We start from the raw sequence: 21,846 nt of genomic DNA on the forward strand, positions 1-21,846 counted from the left end.
AATCAAAGGAAGGGCTTGATAAAGGTAAAAAAGACCACAACTCTGATGCAATAACTTTTATACAGAAAAAGAACATGGTATAAAGGCTAGAACTCTGAATTTAGAGTGAGAAATATCTGGGTTCAAATCTTATTTGGATATTTACTATTTGTGTTATACACATATTTAAGCCTTTCTGTGTTCAATTTCCTCATCTTTGAAGTGAAGGATAAAATGAATATTTCCTAGAATTATTGTGATGATCAAATTTAGTGCTTTTTATAAATGTAGATTTTTTATTATCTAATCATCCAGGATCTTCTAAACTTCCATTTCTTTGTCTTTCACTATGATGGTGTTAGTATCAAAAAATAAACTGGAAGCAGATAACTCAAACTGATGACATTAGATCACTTCCTTTTAACTTCTCTGAATGTTGTTAATGTTTAATATCTTCTTCCATTCTGTCTTTCTAGAGTCTCACTTATAATCAAAAAATCATAAATCTTTAGAACTAGAGAGATAACTAGTCTAGCTTCCTTCTTTTGAATATGAGGAAACTTGGGCTTTGAGAATTAAGATGGCTTGTTCAACTTTCTGCATTGTTGTCTACAGAATCATCCATCTGGGCCTTTTCCTAAAAGTTTTTGATGATGAGTTAATGAGTTTCTGTAGTTTTGCTTTATTTAAAAGGGGCATCCAATTTGATCTGGAAGGATAACAACAGAACTCTTTACTCCCTTTCTCTCATTTCAGTCGTTCTAGTAGGAACATTTGAGATAGAGTCCTGCCACAGAGCAGTTGCTGATGAATCTGACAGAGGAATTTCAACTCTGTCCCATTACTGTTCTCTTTTTGGGGGTCATTGTTATATTTGTTTTGATTGCTTCTGAGAATATAAAGGTTACTATCACACATGTGTTGACTTAGTACAGATAAGGTTCTGGTGAAAATGGAATTAGACTATTCCAAATTCTCCATCTTTGTATTTCTGTGAAGAATATTGATTAGTTCCCAGAGTCTCATGGTGATTGCCTCCCTTGTATGAGAGCTTAATTACCAGCATTTAAAATTAGTGCTCTTACTGCAGGTCAAAATTGAATCATGCAGTGATTCAACATGCGAGCCTGCCTGTGGAATTCTGGCTTGTGTGGTTTTTATTTTGCTGGGTCAAGTTGTTGGGGAATAAGGGAAAGTAATACAAGGTTAAAATTATGATATTTCAAATTAGTGCTTTGCTTTTGCTTTTTTTTTCCTCCTGAAATGCACAAAGGTGAGTCTAGAGGATGATTATCTTATTGGTTCAGAAGATTTTGTTTTTTAGAACTGGAGAAATAGTTAAAGTTTTGTTTCTGCTTAATGTGTTGTTCCCAAGTCACATAGTTCAAGTAAATTGGGAACCTAATTTGAATGGGGATGTGGGAAATGCAAATGTTTTAACTGGGTTTTCCATTATATTCTAGAAAGCTATTTCTTCTGTCAATGGAGATTAGCTCTCACTGGTAATTGGGAAATATTGGCTTTTCAAGAAATATTGGCCTTTTGTTAGTTAAAGCCACAAGAGCTCTCTAACTCTTAATATTTTTTTTACATAAGTCATTTTGAGTGTTAATTAAATGTTCTCTTCACATCTTAAGATGAAAAATTAGCACATACAACTAAATAAAACCATGGCTTACAGGGATAGGAACAATACCATAGGAATAAATCTTTTTTTTTAATGCCTTATTACTGAGTTGAATATTTAGTTTAAAATAAAGGATTAAAAAAACCACTCAGTTGTCTTATCTGATTTTATAAAACACAATGAAGAATATTTTTTAATATTTGAGATATTTTTGGGGGCTAAATTGCATCACACATTTGTGGTGTTATTGATCCAATATCACTTTTTTTTCTTTAATACAGAGAACCACAAAAAGAACATTCCTTTTTGGAAAGGTATAAACTTCATTCTCTGTTAAGTACAAAGCAGTGTGAAATAGAATAGAAATGTGGTATAGTCTTCCCTCTGCATTAAACATACTCAGCACTGTCAATAATGAAAAGTTAGAGAAATTGTGAAATTTTGAAATTAGGTAGTTTAATTATGTGATGGAATCAGTGCAAGAAATTAGTAAAGATAGACTTTACTTTCTTTAACAATACAATTAAAATATAAACAACTATTAGACTGGAAAGACTTTGTAGTCATCTTTGCTACTAAGCACAAAGAAATGGCTTGCACTCCCAATTATTAGGGAGCTCTTCTAGTCCCATGATTGATTTTTCAACTGTTATTTTGAACTTAGACAATATGAGTAGAGTTCAAATAGACTTCTTAAAAATAGTAGTCTTCTGAGGCAGGCTTTAGTCTTCTTCCTAAAATATAGACTTGGGTCAGCATTGGCAGGAATCTGTTAGTTGTAGACAAATGTTCTTTACAATTGTATTGAATTTTTTGCAGTTTAGGGAAGAACTGGTGCCTCAAGGCTGTATCTCGTGTCACCAGTATCAGTCTTCAAGGAGTTTCTGCTTCAGAACCTGCTGTCAACACACATAGGGTTCCAATTTGATTTAATCAGAAGTCTGAAAGGGAAATGAATGGAACGAAGAGCTTGTTTCAGCCACACTTACATCCTAGTTTGACACATTGATAATATACATGATAGATAGGCAGATTAAAGTTGTCAGACTTATCACCCTAGTGAAAAGCAGCCTGACATGTAGTAGACAGAGGACCTTACTAATAATCTGTGCACCATTCCACTTTGGCCTGCAATGTCAAGTTATTTTTTTGCTTCATTTAACCAGGCCAATGCCTAGTGTCTCAAGTGACAGTGGGAAGGAAACTTGACAATCTCTGACAGTGCTTAAACTTTAGGGGACTCATCTGTAAAATGAGAGATTAGACTAGATCTCGAAGGACCCTTATTACTCTAAATATTATCTAATTGTCTAGTGTGAACCCACTTAGATTTTGGCTTGATAAAGCACGAGTCTCTTTCTCTGTTTCTTGCCTCTTTCTCAGGGTACTGATATGAACTAATGCAAATATGTTGTTATCCTTCCAAGTTATGACTTTTCTCATCATGGTTTCAGTGTTTTATGGGTCGAAATACGAAACCAAATGGGAAGTTTGGGGGAGTTTTGTGGAAGCCGCAGAAACACATGAAGGCCAGCAGATGACACAAAGCCTCTGACCAAATACTTAACTCAAATTTTACCATAATGCATAAAAAGAAAAGGAAAAAAATTCAGACTTAGGGACAGCCAAAAATTTTGTGCATATTTTCCAGATCACAGGGGTACTACTCCCACCCAGTCCTTGCAGTATGGAAGGGATAGCTTTTCTACTTTTAAAGCAGCTCAAGATTTCATCTGAGGGCAATAAATAATTTCAGGGCTTTTACAGAATGGATCTTAAGAGGACAAAACATATACTTGCTTTGACTCATTTTCTTCAAACTTCCTTATTTCTGTTGAAGATACCAACATCCTCCCGTGTCACTGAGGATGACAGGTCCTGACTTTTCCCTATTCCACAGAACATATCTAGTTAATTGCCAAGCCTTAATGAATCAACCTCCACAATATCTCTTACATATATCCCATTTTCATATCCACCTCTTATCCTCCTTAAAATCTCTTGCTTTTGCCTCCAACTCTTCACTTAACAGACATTACCGTAGCAAAGGACCTCATCTTTTTTTATCTGTACTATTTTAGTAACATCCTAGTTAGTCTCTCTCCTTTAAGTCTTTTTTCCATTTTCAATTCATCCTCCTCATTGCTGTAAAAATAAGCTTCTTCAGGAATCATGTCAATCTCCTGCCTAAAAATCTGCATTTTTTTTCCTTATTGTCTCCCTACTGTCTTTAGACTTAGCTTGACCAAATGATAGAATCTCACAGTTGAAAAATGAGTCAGAACTTATCTAGTCCAAACTAAACCTGAACAGGACACAGCTTAGTAGGACAGTGAATAGAGCAAAAGGCTTAGAATCAAGAAGACATCTTCAAAGTTCAAATCTGGCCTCAGACACTTAGTAGCTTTGCACTCCTGCACAAGTCTTTTAACCTGGTTTCCTTAATTGTAAACGAGCTGGAGAAGGAATTGGCAAATCATTCTTATATCTTTGCCAAGAAAACCCAAAGATTTGGACACAACTGAACACCACTACCACCACCTTAAAATGGTCCTTTCTACAATGTACACAGCATGTAGTCACCCAGCCTTTGCTTAAAGTTCTACAGTAAAAGAAATCAACAACCCATTAGCACTTAAAGTTCTACACAGTCTAGCTCCAGATGACATGCCAGATTTACTTCATTTTACTGCTTTCATTTGCTTTATGGTTCAGCAAAATTGGTTAATTAAATATTTCCCAGATTCAGCACTCTATTTCCTGTTGCTATCCTTTTTATTTTGACTGAGGCAACTAGGGTTAAGTGACTTACCCAGGATCATACGACTAGGAATTATTAAATGTCTAAGGTCAACTCTGAACTCAGATCCTTCTGACTTCAGGGATAGTGCTCTATTCACTGCACATCTAGCTGCCTCCCATTTCTATTCTTTTGCAAAATTGTCTTCTATTTCTGGAATTCATTCTTTCTTCCTCACAACTTCTTCATTCTTTCTCTTCTTTCAAGAGGTGCTAATTCCTCTGAAAACTCTTGCTGATCCCCTTGATTGTGGGTAATTTTCATTCTCTTCAAATTATCTTGCCCTATATTTTGTGCCTAGTATATATCCTACCTCATCAAAATGTAAGATTCTTAAGTGTGGGAACTGTTTCATTTTTGCCTTTGTATTCTTAGTGCTTCATACTTCCTCAACAAATTATAGGGACTTAACAAATATACTCCTGAAATCACTTGTCTGATATTTTATCTCCATTGCCAGTGAATCTTTTCTTTGGAAAATATTGTTAAGTTCATTTTCATAGAGAAGGGCCATGTCCTAGGTTTCAAAATGTTTAATTCTACAGCTTATGGACAAATAAGATTGGCAAACTACAGATAAGTACTGCTGGCAAAATCATTGAACAGCTATTAGAAATAAAAGCAGGAGTTGAGGTAGGCTCAGAGAACAATACAAGTCAAATTAACTTCATTTCATTTTTAGCATAAAGTTATGGGTAGATGAATAGAACACTATAAATATGGTATTTATTGACTTAAGCAGGATTTTGGTGAAGTGACTCATAATATCCCTGTAGATAGTCTCATAATAATGACAATAACAATAATACTATTAATATTATATATATAAAAATTATATCTAATATTAATATTATATATAAACTTGTGTGCTAAATATCAGTCCAGTGTGGTGAATTCCTTATTGAATGAACAACAAATTCTTAACTTCACAACAAAAATTGGTGATGTCCATCAGAAAGGAATTCATTCCCTATATTTCATATCATTCTGCTTGTGGAAATGATATGTTATAAGTTTTTGCTGATGATTTGGGTGACAAATTTAATGTTTTACAAGAGGATACTACTTGTATGTCTCCACAATGTTTTACAGATTGCCTTGGGATCCACAATGTTATCTTTAGCTTCCATATTTTTCCATTTGGCAGAGGTTAACTATTTAGTGGTGGAGGCAGTTTCTAGGCTTTTAGGGGCTCCTTATAGTAGCTTTTCAGAAGTTAAGCTTTCTGGGGTTCATTGAGATGGTACAGTGCATAGAATACCAGCCTTGGAATCAGGAAAAATTGAGTTCAAATTCAGCCTCACAAACTTTCTGTGTGACTTTGGGCTACTTATACTTGTTTGCCTCTATTTTCTCAATCTATAAAATGAGCTGGAGAAGGAAATGGCAAACCATTCCAATATCTCTAGTATCTTTGCATTCCCCCAAATAGAGTCACAAGTTAGACTGAACAGCAAAAATTCCTAAGAAATGTCTGTAGTCTTTGCTTTACTATTTTTCCATGGTTACAACTGTTTTAATTATATATAATAATTTTTGATCTTTTATTTTTAATTTAACTCATTAGTTATTTATTTAGAACCAGCTTTATTAATTTCCCTTCCTAAAGTGAGATTTCTAGAACTGAACACAATTTTCCAGATGTCATCTAACTAGAGGATAGTATAGTAGGAGTATCACTTCCCTCTTTTCTTCCAACAGTACTTTTCTAATGCTATCTAAACTCTTGATTGTTGTTGTTTTGGCCACCACAGCATACCATTGATATATATGGAAACTGTAGTCCATTAAAACTTTTTTCAAACATATGCTAAAACCAGTGGAGTTGTTGCAAGTTCAGCTTGGGGGCCACTTCTTACATGATGAAGTTCTTCTAGTATTGCATCCCCCCTTGAAAGTACCTACATTTAAATTAATGTTCACAGCTGGGATAAAAACTGTGATTTTCATCATTTTCTGTCCTTTTTGCTATCACTCAACTACATCATTAATGGAATCAAAAAGGCTGACATTAGATTTAAGGTTTTTTATTCTTTAGGGTATTTTATTGTATAGCATATTTTTGTCTGTTTAATGAATTGCTGTGGAGGAAAATAAATCACTTAGTGCTCTGTCTTCTAGTTATAAGATTCTTTGAATGAGAATCTCCCCAAGATTAGAGATGCAGTCTGTCAGGCCCATGATCACAAGCATTTCAGATAGTTTATTCTCTTTTGGCACAGCATTCAATTACTCAGCCTCTTGAGCTTGATGATAATGCTCTAGAATTGGATTTGAGGACAGGTTGTGCTTAGTATGAGGAATCATTTCTCCATGATTTAGATAATGCAATAGAGTTCTCTCTATTGTGATAAAAAAAACCTGAGTTCAAACCCAGCCTTAGATATTAGCTATCTTAAGTGAATCATATATCCTCTATTTGCCTCAGTTTCCTCATCTGTAAATGAAGATAATAATTGTATTTATTTATTGTGAGGATCAAATGAAATAACATTGGCAAAGCATTGTTATCATTATCATGATATTCTGTGGTGTCTATTATTTCCCTGGATTGGGTTCCTCCTTCACAAATGCAAAATTACAACCCCTCTAAATCTTCTCATTCTATATAACTCTTAATTTTCCATACATTCCCCATAGAAGGAAGATCTGCCCCAACTGGATGTTCTTTATAAAGAAATATGATTCTGAATTTTGTTCACAATTTCCTGTTTTTGGGAGTTGCCATTTAGATACCTGGTCAGAATTAAATTAATGATGTATTTGTGAAGAATCAGTGTTATTATATTACATATGAATAATCAGAATTATTATAACTATATTTTGTTTTAAAGTTGCAAAGCATTCTTCATTCATTATCTCATATTAGCCTCATAATTTCTCTGTGGGAAAGGGACTCTGGATATATTTTTTTCTATTTGGTAGACAAGGAAACCTAAAGATTCTGAAAAGATAAGTGACTTAGTAATATCCACATTGGTAGGCAGTATCTGTAGTCTGATTTGAATGTAGGTCTTCCTGGTTCTGAATTAGATTTCCTAATTTTTTTTTTCCAGGAAAGAGAAGGATTCCAACAGGTGTAAATGCAGAAGATGGGCATTCTAGGCATGACAAGCTAGATGAATTCATGGAGGGCTAAGTTGGTAGTATATGTTCTGGTGTCAGTTCATAGTTTGGTTGGATTACAACACTGATAGTGTAAAATAAAATGATGGTAGAAAATAGTTTAGAATCAAATTATAAAGACTTTAAAGGTCAAGCTAAATATTTTACTTTTGTCCCAGAAGCAATGAGGTACTATTGAAAATCTTTCAACAGAGGAATGATGTGTTCAAAATTTGTGTCTTAAGATTATTTTTGACAACTGAGTGGAAGATGTATTGGAGAAGGATGAGATTAGATGTTTAGAAATCAAAAATAATTGTATCAAAGAAGCCCAGGAAAAAGATGACAAGAGCCTTAATGAGAGTGATGGGTACATGAGTTATGAAAGGGAAGGAAATAGATATGAGATTTTCCATCAACAGGTTTTAGCAATGAATCTTGTAGGAATTCAGGAATTGGAGAACCAAAGATGAAGGTACTATGAGTTGTAATTTGACTGTCTAGATCATGTTAGTGAATTATGTTTGTGCTGAGTCAGTTGGAAATTTTGTACCTGGAAACTACAAGTTACCCCCTCCACAGCTTCTCCCCAACTTGCTTCACGTCATATTCCAATTTTGTAGGAATTTCCCTGAGCTGTTTAAAGATTTCCTCTTCAGTCAAACAGGCATGTGGCTGAGGCACAGTGGGAAATTGATTAATTTTGTTTCAGGCCACCTTCTGCCTTTGAAATCATATTTGACTAAAAAACCCTCCGCTCCTGACAGAGCACAAAGTGAACATGAGCAAGAATCGTGGGTGGGCTGTGAAACAAAGTGATGTTAACTGGAAACTGTAGCTAGCTGAGATGGATGAGAGCTCTCTCTACCACTAGGGCAGAGCTGGCACAGGGACTTGCCGAGGGATTCCTTTGGGCATTTCTGTCATTTCTCTTCTTACCCATTACTTCATTTATGTTAGATGGGAGACCACATGCTTCCCAGGCACTTAGTCAATAAGCTTTATTGAGTGTTCACTATGTGCTTGCTACTGTTCAGAGGTACTTTACAGTGAAGGGAATGCTGATTTTAGAGAGTCAACAACTTCATTGGAATTTGGGGTAAGAGGTGATGAATGGAAAACACCAATAATGGGACAAACAACACAGATGTGAAAAAATTATGTCTGTTGGAAACAGTTGGGAACATGCCTTAATTGGGATTCTGTTTGCACTTTGGTTGTCAAGAGTAATGATATGTTTGTCTTAAGTAAACCGCTTGCTCAGACTGGTTAGATGTTTGTTATATTCATGAGTAAGAAATTTAAAACTTCTGGTTTTAAGTTTACTTTCCACTGATTATTTTATTGAAGTAAAGCTAAAATAATGCAACCACTCCTTATTTTAGGAGGTTGATCCTTGACATAAAGTTTAAAACTTCCAGTGTGGGTTGTACTCGGGGATGTTTTGTCAGAAGAATTAGCATAATTCTGGTTCTCTCTTTCTCTTCCAATCGCCACATGTACAATAGGATCCAAATGTCAGTCTCCAGGGTTTCTCAGTCAGAACACTTTCCCCAGCACAAAGACATGTGATCTCACATTTTGTATGGCATAGAAAAGACTCAGTCTTTTCTGCTCATATCTATGTCAAGGAGTTATCATGGCAGTTAAGAAGATGATGACAGATCTCCAAAAAGACCTGTTAGAACAGTTTGGACAGATGTGAAATGATGTGTTGCATGTTTCCCATTAAAGACTTCTCTGCTAATATGATGTCAACTGTGGGCAATGTCATTCCCCATGTGGGTCCTCCTCCCTTTTCCCCTCTCACTTAGACAATGTTAAATTCAGAATAAGGCTTGCCTGTTTTTATTGTGGTCAAGGGAGGGTGGCTCATATAGTTAGCAGTAATTGCTGCACTATGACTTATTAATGACGGCACCAAACTTGCTAAAATTATTACCCAGGATGAGTATCTGCTAGTGTGTGAACTTTAGGCAAAATGAAAGTAAGGAAGTCAAACAATGTCCATGTTTTGACTTTGCTTGTTTTTGTTTGTTGCTTATTTGTTTTTAGCCCAATATCTCTGTTTAGGGTGCTTGTGTGTCTGGCTAGTCCAGTTTGAATATGCTATTGGAAGTATGGTTCAGCAAAATAAATGAAAACTAAGTCATATTATTTAAAATCTGGAGTTAGTTTCATAAGACTCAGTGGTTTCTAGAAAGTTAATATTTTATTTTGCTTTCCTCACTTTTTGTTGTCTGATATGGTGTATTTTAATGATATTTTTAATGATTTTAACATTTAAAGTCATCTGAGGATTAATCCATCTTTGAAATGTGTTCATCTTTGCAGAGTATAGAATATTATGATAAAGGTTGACGGTGATTGAGGGGTCATATATAAAATATTAATAATGATTTAGAACTGGAAAAGTACACAATTGTAGAAAACTGCCAAGATAATCTATAGATTTTCACTTTTTTTAAAAACTGTTTTAAGTAGACTTCTAAATGTGTCTACCTTGACCTTTTGTGGAAACAAAAACACACCTTAGAAAATCATTTGAACAAAGCAAGTGACCAGTTCGTGGGGATAAAGGCAGAAAAGAACTTGATATATCTAGCAGTGTGAAAAATAATCTAATAGGAATGGGGGATAGGAAAATAGGAAGACAATAAACATCATAAATTATTCTTGAGAAAGATTTAGTATTTATTTTTGTTAAGGGCAAAAAGGTTCCTTCTGGCTTCCATTATGGAAATTACATAAGAAGGAGGTAGATCACTGGATATGAGTTTACTTTGGATGCTTTTATGCCTTCAGAGAAGAGCTTAATTAGAAAAATACTATTTTTTCCCTTGAGATATGTGAGCTTGACTCATCTCTTTTTTTGGGGTGGGGGGAGAGAATAATCATATTTCTAACCAGTTCCCTACATTGGAGTTATCAGGTTAATCATAAAAATGCCAACCAGCAACACTGTTCAAAGGTTTGAGAATAATAAGAATGGAGAATGAGGGTGGGTAGGTGGGCAGGGTGTGAGTTACTTCATTTAATAAAACTCTTTGAGGATTGTACCAGAAGAAAATGATAGTGTAAATTAAAATGCAGATTTCTCATGTGTTTTTCTTTTAATTATTCTAGCACCAAAAAGGCTTTGTCTAAACAGAACAAAACCTGTTATGCATCATGTAAGAGGAGTTTTGGAGTTGCTCTGAGGACAGTTTTGCATTTTTAAATATTGCATTATCTTTGGATTAGTGTTGGCTTATGACCTTGGCTTTCAGGAAGTGTTTTGACAGCTGACAATGATAATGGTAGCTCTCATTTCCATGATAAAATATGTAGTGTCAGTGGTGATACTGTAATAAAAATAAAATAAATATTGGTTGTAGTTTCAAAGCTACCTTTGTCTTTATAATTATATCCAATCTCATTTAAAAAATGTGAAACATTTTAATTGCCAAATTAACAACAGAGGAACAATCCTTTAGGTGGAATCTTAATGTATTTTGACACTGACTTTTTGTAATTCTTGTCAGTATTTGAGCCATTAATTTCATGTACTGTCCATTGTCTTGGCTATGGACTCTATTAGATATTCAAAACTTTATGTGAATGAAGTGCTTTATTATTGAATTTTAAAAGAACAACTATAAAGATACTTGATGTATTTTTAAAAAAAGTTATTTGTGGGGCAGCTAGGTGGCCCAGTGGATAGAGCACCAGCCCTGAAGTCAGGAGAACCTGAGTTCAAATCTGGCTGCAGACATTTAACACTTACTAGCTGTGTGACCCTGGGCAAGTCACTTAACCCTAATTACCTCAGCAAAAAAAAAATTGTGATGGTGGGCATAATTTTCATTTTTATGTGTGAAAGTGCTTTAAAAATCCTAGGAATTTGTACCCCTTCCTATTTCAACATAACAGGAATGTTGAAATCAAGAAATGGGTTATCTATTTTTTTCTTAGAAGCATCTTAATGGGAAACATCTATATGGCACAGTGGATAGCTGATCTTGGAATCAGCACAACCTGAATTAAAATGGATCTTTAGACACTGTGACCTGATTGTGTGATCCTGGGTAAATCACATAATCTCTGACTACCTCAGTTCACTCATCTATTAAAATCTGGATCATAGCACCTACTTCTTGGGATGTTGTGAGGCTCAAATAACACAGTATTTGTAAAGTACTTAGCACAATACCTAACATGTAAAAGGTGATTAACCTTCCCTCACATTACCTTGACTAGTGATATATATATTTGTCAGGTACACAATCAAGGCTTTTTGAATGAATGACGTGGATAAAGCTAGCCAGCAAATGTTTCTTGAACACACAGGTTAGGGCCTGGACCTCTGATTGTATTTAGGCTAAGTAGCTCCTGGTGAAAAGTTTCTTCTACCCAGGCAGGTCCTCTTCTTGTCCTCTATTAAAAGTGTTCTAGGGCTGCCTTGGACATCAAGAGGCTGAGTGGCTTGCCTAGCATCACAAAGCCAGTATGTGCCAAAGGTAGAACCTGAACTCTGTTCTTCATTACTTCTAAGCCAGCTCTTTCCATTATCCCACACTGCCTTTTGTGATGTAAACTTGAAGCAATTTATGAGCAAGATAATATGAAACAAAGTGCTAAATTATGTGTTTCATACACGTTGGAGAGTAAGACAGTACCCCATGAAGTGCTAATTCTGAAGCACAGAAATTGAGTACAAAAGAAGGTCAGGGAAGAGAAAGGTGAGTGGGGGTAACAGTCTTCCTTGTTGCCTGTCTCCGTTTTGATTTATTTCATGCTTATAGTCTAGGAGCTAGCCTACAACAGTCTAAGTGATCATCTTCTATGCATCTGTTGGTATGGTTGCCAACCCTTTTGCTCTTTTAACTCTAGAGTTGGCTTTTTAAAGTGGCCAAGATAGAAAATTCAATATATTCACTGTGTGGGTGTTGCTTTCTGAGAGATGCTTGAAATATTTTCTTTCTCTCACATATCTTGATTAATGTCACCTGAGGATGAATGTAGGAAGGGAGGTAGATAATTGTGGGACTGAACTATGATTGTTTCTAAATCTGTGGTTACTGCTACAGAAATAGCAACTGTAGATCTTCTCTGTTGTAGGCTGTGGGGAGATATGAATTCCCTGCTCATCACAAAGAATTTTCTACTCCCTGTATCTTACTTCCTATTTTTTCTGCTTTTTCTTCAAATGAAAATGGCACTGTCCCACCTGGGTACTGTTAGAAGATATTCCATGCCTTTAAATTCCCTTTTCTGGAAATACCCAGCTCAATGTCTAGAGATAGGAAATTGTCCAAGACTAAATGGATTTGACATAGTCTAATATACAGGTACTGTAAAACCTTGTTAATTTGATATTATATGATTCACAGGTCTGCTGCCTTCCTCAGAACCACAGGAATTCATTCCTCAGATAGGTTTTATATGCTTAGGCATAAGCACGTTATTTTAAATTCAACAGAAATATCTGATCCCACTGGTCCTAATTCACAGTAGATTATATTTATTTCAAAGTCAATGAAGGTGCTGGGAGTGACCCTGATTGCCTGTAGTAAGAGGAGATGATCAGCCAAATCATTCTTTCATTTCTTTTCCATCCTCCCCAATGACAAATAAGGTTGATTCACAAGGCTTTAAACTTCTTATAGAATCAGCCCTTCACTGGATATGTAACTAAAATGAAAGATCTTATGTTTTTTGGAAACTGGATATTCTTTAAAATTCTTTATTATTATTTATATCTTTTGTTTTTACATCACTTACATTATCCAATGTATTCTCCTCTTTTCCTCTTCTAGAGAGTAAGTGATTATGATTAAAAGATTATCAAAGAATAAAAAAAAAGAAAAAAACCAAAACATTAGTAATGTTGAGAAAGTCTATTAGATGTTTCTCTTCACTGTTATTTCCAGTCCTTAGTCCTTTTAGCATCCCCTCTCCCTCCTCCCTCCACCACCCCCCCCCAGTGCCAGAGGGGCTTTTGCAGACAAACTTGATTATCATTATTTTGCACAATTGTTTTCATTATTTTGTTCTTCTTCTTCTTTTAATTTACATTGTTTAACTTATATTGCAATCATATTTTTTAGTAGTTCTACTTAGTATGAATCAGTTTATATAATCTTATCATGCTTCTCTTTCTTTCTCTCATTCTCATTCTGTTTTTCTTTTTCTTTTTCTCTGTCTCTCTTTCTCTATATTTTTCCATAGCTCTCTGTGTCCGTTTTATCATATTTATTGTTTCTTCAAAATGAAACAGCATAATAATATTCCACTCCATTCATAACACACTAAGCCATCCCCCAATTTATGGCCATCTATTTGGGGAAACATATCTTTATAAATATGGTTATCTATCTTGGCTTATAAGCTCTTGGGAGATAGGGGTTTATCATAAATTGATCTTGTAATACATCTCAGGTTTAAGAGGAAAACCCTTTAAAAATTGTAACAATCATACAGTTTAACAATAAGATTTTGCCTTTGATGATGTTATAGTGCTCTATATTTCTATTTTAATTTTCAGTTCATGTGGGAGGTAGGCTTGTACAATGGATAGAGAGCTAGCCTTGCAGTAAACAGATCTGAGTTCAAATATTGCCTCTGACACAAACACTCAGTGTCTTACCTCTCACTAAACTCTCTAAGAATACAAATTGCTCATTTTAAAAACTGAAGGGAGTTTCTATGCCAAGTATTCTCCACACTGATGAAATTGCTGGTCTAGAATTTTGACACCTCTCCTTCATTTCCTGTAAAGCATTTCTAATTGAAACTTATATTACCTTTTATGTTTGATGTAAATGAAGAAAATCATTTCCCTACATAGCAGATTTTTGGAACTTTTGTTAGCAAGAATTAAAGATAGAAAAATAAAACTGTAATCGTTTTGGAAAACAATTTGGGACTATGCCCAAAGGGCATATACCCTTTGATCCAGCCATATCACTATTATGTCTGTTTCCTAAAGAAATGGAAGAAAAGGGAAAAGGACTCATTTGTACAAAAATATTTATAGGGACTCTTTTTGTAGTGGCAAAGAATTGGATTGAGGGGATACCCATCAGTTGGGGGTACAGCTAGCAAGTTCTGGAATGATGAGCAGGGTGTCTTCAGAAAAACCTTGGAATATGCATATGAACTCATAAAAAGTGAAGTGAACAGAAACGGGAACAGTTCATACTAATATCAGTATTTTAAATATGATCAACTTTGTAAAACTTCATTACTCTGATCAAGACAATGATCCAAAATAATTTCCAAGGACCCATGATGGAAAGTGTTATCCATCTCTACAGAGAGAACTGATAAACTCTGAATGCGTTTTGAAGCATATTTTTAAAACTTTATTTTTCTTATTTTTACAACATGGCTAATATGGAAATATGTTTTGCATGATTTCACATATATAATCAAAATCAAATTGTTTGCCTTCTCAAGGTGGGGGAGAGAGTGGGAGTGAGAAAAAGAATTTGGAACTCAAAATTTAAAAAAAAGAATGTTAATTTTTTACATGTAATTAATTTTTAATGAAATAAAAATATTTTAAAAGTTAAATATAAAAAAGGAGTGGCAAATCTTTTAAACAATTCTTATAATTTTCATTATAATCTTGAGTAGACTATTTGTGTATTCTACTAATTGCTTTTATAAACTATTTCATGCCTAGTTGTATTCTGTTCCATTTGGGAAAGCCTATAAAAGCAGTTCAGTCATTTTCAATAATGTCTAATTCTTCATGACCCATTTGGGGTCTTCTTGGCAAAGATGTCTTTTTCTTCTCTAGCTCATTTTACAGATTAGGAAACTGAGGCAAACAGGGTTAAGTAAATTGCCAGGGATCACACAGTTAGTAAGTGTTTGAGGCCAGATTTGAATTCAGGAAGATGAGACTTCTTAACTCCAGATTTGACATTCTATCCACTGTGCTACCTAGCTGCCCCATAGATAAAAATTAAGCACAATTCTTCCCGCTGAAATCCTCATACCTTCAGTTAAACCTCACCTTTTTGGCTCTGATTTCCTTTGCACTAGTAAATTTTGTAATCCCACCTTCAAAAATCTCCCAATGTCCTTAATCCATTTATCACATCTATTCCATTGCCTACCACTGACTCTGACTTCTGTAAATATAGTTGTGATTCTAACTTTGTTAACATACAAATCTCATATTTCTACTTGAGATGCTATTCTTCTAAATGTCAGAGAGCATATTAAATCATTGTTTGAGTAAAGGAGAAGGTATGATCCTCTTCCCTAGGGAGTTGTTCCTTGAGAAGAGACACAAGGGATTCCTCAGAACCCTAGTATTAGAATCATCCAGTTTAGGGTCAGTTTACTTGCACCTGTCGCTTCTATCTCAGGCAAGTTGCCCAGTTCCTTCCCAATCACCGGGGTGTCCCCATTCATTTGTAATCACAAAGACAGGAAATATTCTTCTTGAATTTATTCCAAATGGACTGATTCAGAGGGAGACACAAATTTCACATTCATGGGCCATCAGAGAATGGAAACCCTGATATCAAAATCAGGGAATTTTCTGGTTCCCACAGCCACATATGAGCATTATTGTTGTGATGTCATGTAATTTCTTTCAGAAAGACTGGAAAAAGTTGGCCAGGTTAAATCAACAGGACATTTTAAAGAAGGACCTTAATAAACAGGAGAACTTCTAGAGTGGGGCAGCCAGAATGATAAAGGGTCTTGAGTTCACACAAGTTAAAGATCGGTGAAGGGATAGTCATATTTATCATGGAGAAAAGAACACCCAAGGGGGACATGTGGGTTGTCATAGGGAAGAAGAATGATTTGATTTGTTCAGTTTGGCTTCAGAGGGCTGAGCTAGGAGCAATGGCTGGAAATTGTAAAGCAGCCATTTTAGCCTTGATATAAAGAAAAATGTCCTAACAATTAGAATTGTCTAACAGTGGAATGAATTACTTAGAGAAACAGTGGAATAAGCTGTTTCAAGCTTAGGCTGGACAATCACTTGTCCAGTATGTTCTAGTAGGGATTCTTTTTGTATGTGTGTTGGATGAGGTGGCTACTCAGGTTCCTTCCAACTCTCAAACTTAGTCATTCTGTAATACGCTTCAAGAACTGGGTTCTTATAGGCTCAATTTAACTGTGTACAACAGGGAGGGCAGCTCATAAAGCAAAAAATTCACAAAATTTCAAACATTAGAAATATTATTTGCCCTTAATATACTATACCTATAGTGGGATAATTGTATTTATTATTGTTCAGTTGTTTTCAGTACTCATGGCATTTTATTGGGCAAAGATATGGAAGTGGATTGCTATTTCCTTTTCCAGATCATTTTATAGATGAGGAAACTGAGGCAAGCAATGCTAAGTGACTTTACCAGGGTTACATAGCTAGTAAGTGTCTGAATTCCTGTCTCCAGACCTGGACCTCTGCCTCACTAACTGCTCCCTGCACATTTGCTAATTACTAATTATATTTATTGGACCATTATTCTGTACAGTGATAATGCACTTTATTGATTCTGTTTTCATGGTATTCATAGCATTGTTTGTGTGTGTGTATGCACATGTGCACATGTGTGTGTGCCTGTGTATCTGTGTGTCTGTGTTTATTTCCTGTCAAACACCTGTATCCCAGAGCCTCTGGACATTTCCCTGTTGTCAGATAAAACACATTTATGCTAGTGGCAATAAACTTCTTAAGTAATCCAATGTTATGTGTCCTACAGGCACTGAGAACAGGTCATTAATGACAAAGTGGTTTTTACCTTTGTTTCTTCTTTTCACTTAATAAAGTTGTTAAAAGCGACATAAAAGAGTCTCTCTTCAGAGAGAAAAGTATGCCATTTGTTGTTAACCTTAAGGTTGGTTTACAGTAGTATAACTTTCATGGCTGTTGTTTCCCCTTGAGTACTATACCATACTTGTAATTTCGGTAACTTGCCACTCTGTAGACAGTTGTGCCTGACTTTTGTGGTATGGACAGTTGACTTCCTACAGGTGTCACTGGTTGAATGGAGGATTTTTGGCACTCCCTTTTACTCAGTTTTTGTTTTCTTTTTACTACCTTTTTTTTTTCTCCAAGCCAAAAATAAGCAGGTCCTTCAATTAATCTGCATATTGAATAATCCGGAAACCCTTCACTATTTTGGCTGCTGTCCTCTGGATGCATTATATTCAAACTATCCAGGTGAATAATGGAGAGGGATCTTAAAAAAAAATAAATATTTGAGGAGTGATGTTGGGATAGAGGTTGTAGGAGGCAACATGGGATCTCTGTTTGTGTGTGTGTGTTGTTCTTTATCTAGTACAGAGCTCTGACCACCGAGGAAAGTTTAATAGGTACTTAATGAAACAGTCAACAAAATAACATTTACACATTCATGATATTATTTTATTTAATAATTTTTAATGCTAATTATCTTTAGGTCTTTCAGTAAAATTTATAGTTACAAAATCTTATGGTAGTAGAATTAGGAAAAAAAGAAAAGGTATGTAGCTCATTCAGTATGTAATCATCTACTTTCTGTGAGACCTTGTTATGGTATTGACAAATGATAACCTATGCAATGTACAATATGTATATGATTATTATCTTATCAATAATGAGTTTTCTACTTTTTTCTGGCTATCCAAATGCTGGTCATCTTCAGGTCCTCCACTGAAATTTAGTCTCCATTGTGAAGCCTTCTCTAATCTCTGTAAATTGAAAGACTCTCTCCATTCCCTTAACTTCTTATAGCATCCGTTCTGCCCAAGATATTATTTTTTAATATTATTTAATTTGTCATGTTTACATCTTATCTTCCTGATTAGTTGGTAAGGTCCTTGAGAACAAGGGCAGTGTTTTCAACCTAGATGGATGCCCTGTGATACTTCCCAGTTATGTAGTTATAATGAGAAATAACAGATGGGCAGCAGAAGTGCTATCTTGACCTGGATATAGGTCCTATGGGACCTTGTCCATGACTCCCAATCCACATTCTCAAAGTGCTTTGGAGAGTCAGAGCAGCTTTTCATCAAGCCTTGTAGTTGACTTTCATCTCTCCTTTGATCTCTACCTAACCAAAGAGAGAGCCAGATCACTTTGTTGGCTGATGAGAGGAATAACCTGATTCAGCCTTCTGAGCTTTTCATATTATATAGGAGCTTTCTGTCATGTTTCCTTTCTCTCTTGAATCTTTTCTTACTTTATGAGTAACTGAATTCTTTTTCTGCATAGTGGCATTGGACTTTCTGGCAAAGCAGAAATAGAAAGAAAAAACATTTAATAGTACAGTGTTTCTGATTTGTTTGAAAATGTCATTTTTTGGGGTGCCATCAATGATTTTCTATATATATAATTTTTTTCTATTTATGAAAATAATAATAACTAATATATGGCTTTTCATAGTTTACAAAGTTCTTTAATACATTATCTGAGTTGATCCTCTTAACATTGTAAATGTGCTTTCCATGTGAGAACTCCCTTTGCCAACCAGCATAGCAGAGAGGCTTGCCATATTATGCTTAGGAGCTAAGAGGAAAAGTGCTTAGAGATCTGGATTTCAAGTCAGGAAATTCTAAATTCAAATCTAGCTTCTGACATTTATTAGCTGTGTGACCTCAGAAAAGGCTTTTACTACCTCTCAGTTTATTTCCTCACATATAAACTGGGAATGATGACAGAGTCTACTTCTCATATTTATTATGAGGATGGTGGTGGCAATGATGGTGATAATAAGGATGATTAGTTGAAGAAAGGACTTAAAGGGGTCATGATAACTACATTCAAGGATTGTTGTTCAATTATTTCAGTCTTATCTTATTCTTCATGAGTTTTATAAGATATGACTGAAGTGATTGAACAACAATACAGGATGTTTGTCATTTCCTTTTTTAGCTCATTTTGCAGATGAAGAAACTGAGTCAAACTGGGATAACTATCTTGTCCAGGATCACAGAGCTAATAAATAAGTACCTGAGACTAGATTTTAACTCAGAAAATGAGTTTTGCTAATTCCAGGCCCAGAACCCTATCCACTGTATAATCTAGCTGTCTGTCTTCAAGTTCTTTAAAGTTTACCACAAGGAAAAATAATTGGGTGTATTCTGTTTGGTCCTAAGTGGCAGAATCTAGGAACAAGGAGTAAGATTTAGGTATGATATTAGAAAAAAAGCTTCTTACCAATGTAAAACTGTTCAAAAGTAGAATGGGCAGTCTTAGAAGAGCTGTAGAGTGTATGGGTTGAACTTGGTAGACACCCAGAGTCCTTTCTAGCTCTGAAATGCTGTGGTTTAGATATGTTTACTTTCTTTATTCATACTATAGTTGGATCTTTTTAAAATAACCTTTAACAACCTTTAATAATATTTAATCTTACTAAAGAATAGTTATCACCCCCCAACACACACACACACACACTCCAGAATTTTTAAAATAATATATTTAACTACACCAAAGAACAAGACTTCTAAATGGGGATATAAGCTATTTCTCTACAGAAATAAATTTGGATTTTAATATCATTCTCTAATGGCTAAATGTATAACAGCAATACTTAATCAGTAAATGTTTCTTTTTGGGCATTGTATTTGATCTGAAGTTCTCAGGCATGTCTTTGTGGTGACAGTAGTCAAGGAGCAGGTATAAAGATTAGAGCACTGTAAATATTGAAAGTTACTCAAAACTGAAAGCCAATTTAAATCCTTAGCAACTTCTTTTGATTAGAAATCAAATGATTTATGTGGTACATTCCATCTTTCACTTAATTCAGTTGCCTACTCCTTCTTGTTAATTAGACCTTTATATGTTTAGGGTTTTGATAGGATTGATATAAAGAAAGTTCTTTGTCAATCATAAAGTACTTTGAAATACCAATTTCTGTTATTTGTTTTGGAGATCTGGACTAGTCCCAAATTAGGCCTAGATTGTTTCAGGAATACTAATTTCTCTAGTGTTTTTTAAATTTGCAAAAACATTTTATTCATAACTTCACAACCCTTCTAAGTTGAGATTGTAAATTTGACTGTCTCTCTTTGATATATGAGGAACTAAGGTTCACAGAAGTAATATAAATAGTCCAAGATCACACAGCTTTTAAATGGTAGATCGAACACTCCAGCCTCATGCCATCTGATTCCAAGTTTAATGTGGTTTATCCTGATCATCTGAAATAGTCCTTGAATTAACTCAGTCTTTGTATTGCTTTCTATGTTTTCATTATTCCCTATTTATCCCACTTACAGCTAGTTCATGCAGAATTATTCGCAAGATTTCAAGGTCCTGGAAAGTAGTTTTTTGCTTTTCTTTGTATTGTATGCTTGGCACAATGCCTGACATATAGTAAGTGCTTAAATAACATTTATTGATTTATTGACTATAGGACATTCATTTAGGATGGGTCTCCTAAGGGTCTTAAGGAACTGGAGATGATTATCTAGCCTTTTCATCTGGTGCTTTAGCTAGTCATAGAACATTTTCTGGTGAACTTGTGGGGAAGGAGGAGGACACTTGATATATGTCTGCATACAAGACTAATGAATTAGAAGGTCTGGTTTCTTAGAATTGTAGATACCTTGAGTTGGAAGGGACTTACGAATCCATCTAGTCTAATCTCCTCATTTTATAGATGAGGACACTGAGCCCTAAAGAGGCTGTGACTTACTTAGGGTTACAGAGACAGTAAGTTTCAAAACTGCCATGCAGTGCTTTCCCTTTAAATTCTCCCTCTCCTGCTGGCTGATGTCTCACATTCTGAAGTGCAGCAGGAGGAAGACAAACTTTCATCAGTTTCACATTTTGCCCTCAGCTTTCCATCTGAGTAGATGAAGAAAGAATTTGGGAACCAGTTATTCATGTATATTTTTGAATTTCCTAAAAGTAAAGTTTTATATATCTTGTGTGTGATAAAGAGTTAGACTACTTTTCTGCCCCGATTTTCCTGTTCTTTTCCTTCTGAAAATAACTATTCTTGCACCTTGTAGTATTGAAGAGGGTTAATGAGATTTCTACAAATCACCATGCTCTTTGGGTAAATATAGTATATCAGTGATTACTATTTCTAGGTTTTAACATATTTAGTCGCTGGACTAGAAATAATAAGATGTTTATTCTGCATAGTGGATTGAGTGGTAAACCTGGAATTAGCGAGATTGAAATGGAAGTGAATCCTTAGATACTAGCTGTGTGAATTTGGGCAAGTCACTTAACCTCTTTGCCTTAGTTTCTTCAACTTTAAAATGGGAGTGATAATAGCATCTACCTTGCAGGGTTATTGAGAGGGTCAAATAAGACAATATTTTAAAAACACTTAGGATAATACTTGAGAAGATACAATACAAGGGATATAGTATTGAGTCTGAAATC

At 35.0% G+C, this 21,846-nt stretch overlaps 1 protein-coding gene across 4 annotated transcripts in view; it reads left to right on the forward strand.

Annotated features, from left to right (window-relative positions):
* The window catches only part of LDLRAD4 (low density lipoprotein receptor class A domain containing 4), a 578,057-nt gene that overhangs the window by 177,278 nt on the left and 378,933 nt on the right, over nt 1-21,846 (forward strand). The gene's annotated exons all lie outside the window — the stretch shown is intronic.

The sequence above is a fragment of the Antechinus flavipes genome, chromosome 1, assembly GCF_016432865.1.
Source record: "Antechinus flavipes isolate AdamAnt ecotype Samford, QLD, Australia chromosome 1, AdamAnt_v2, whole genome shotgun sequence".
NCBI lineage: Eukaryota > Metazoa > Chordata > Mammalia > Dasyuromorphia > Dasyuridae > Antechinus > Antechinus flavipes.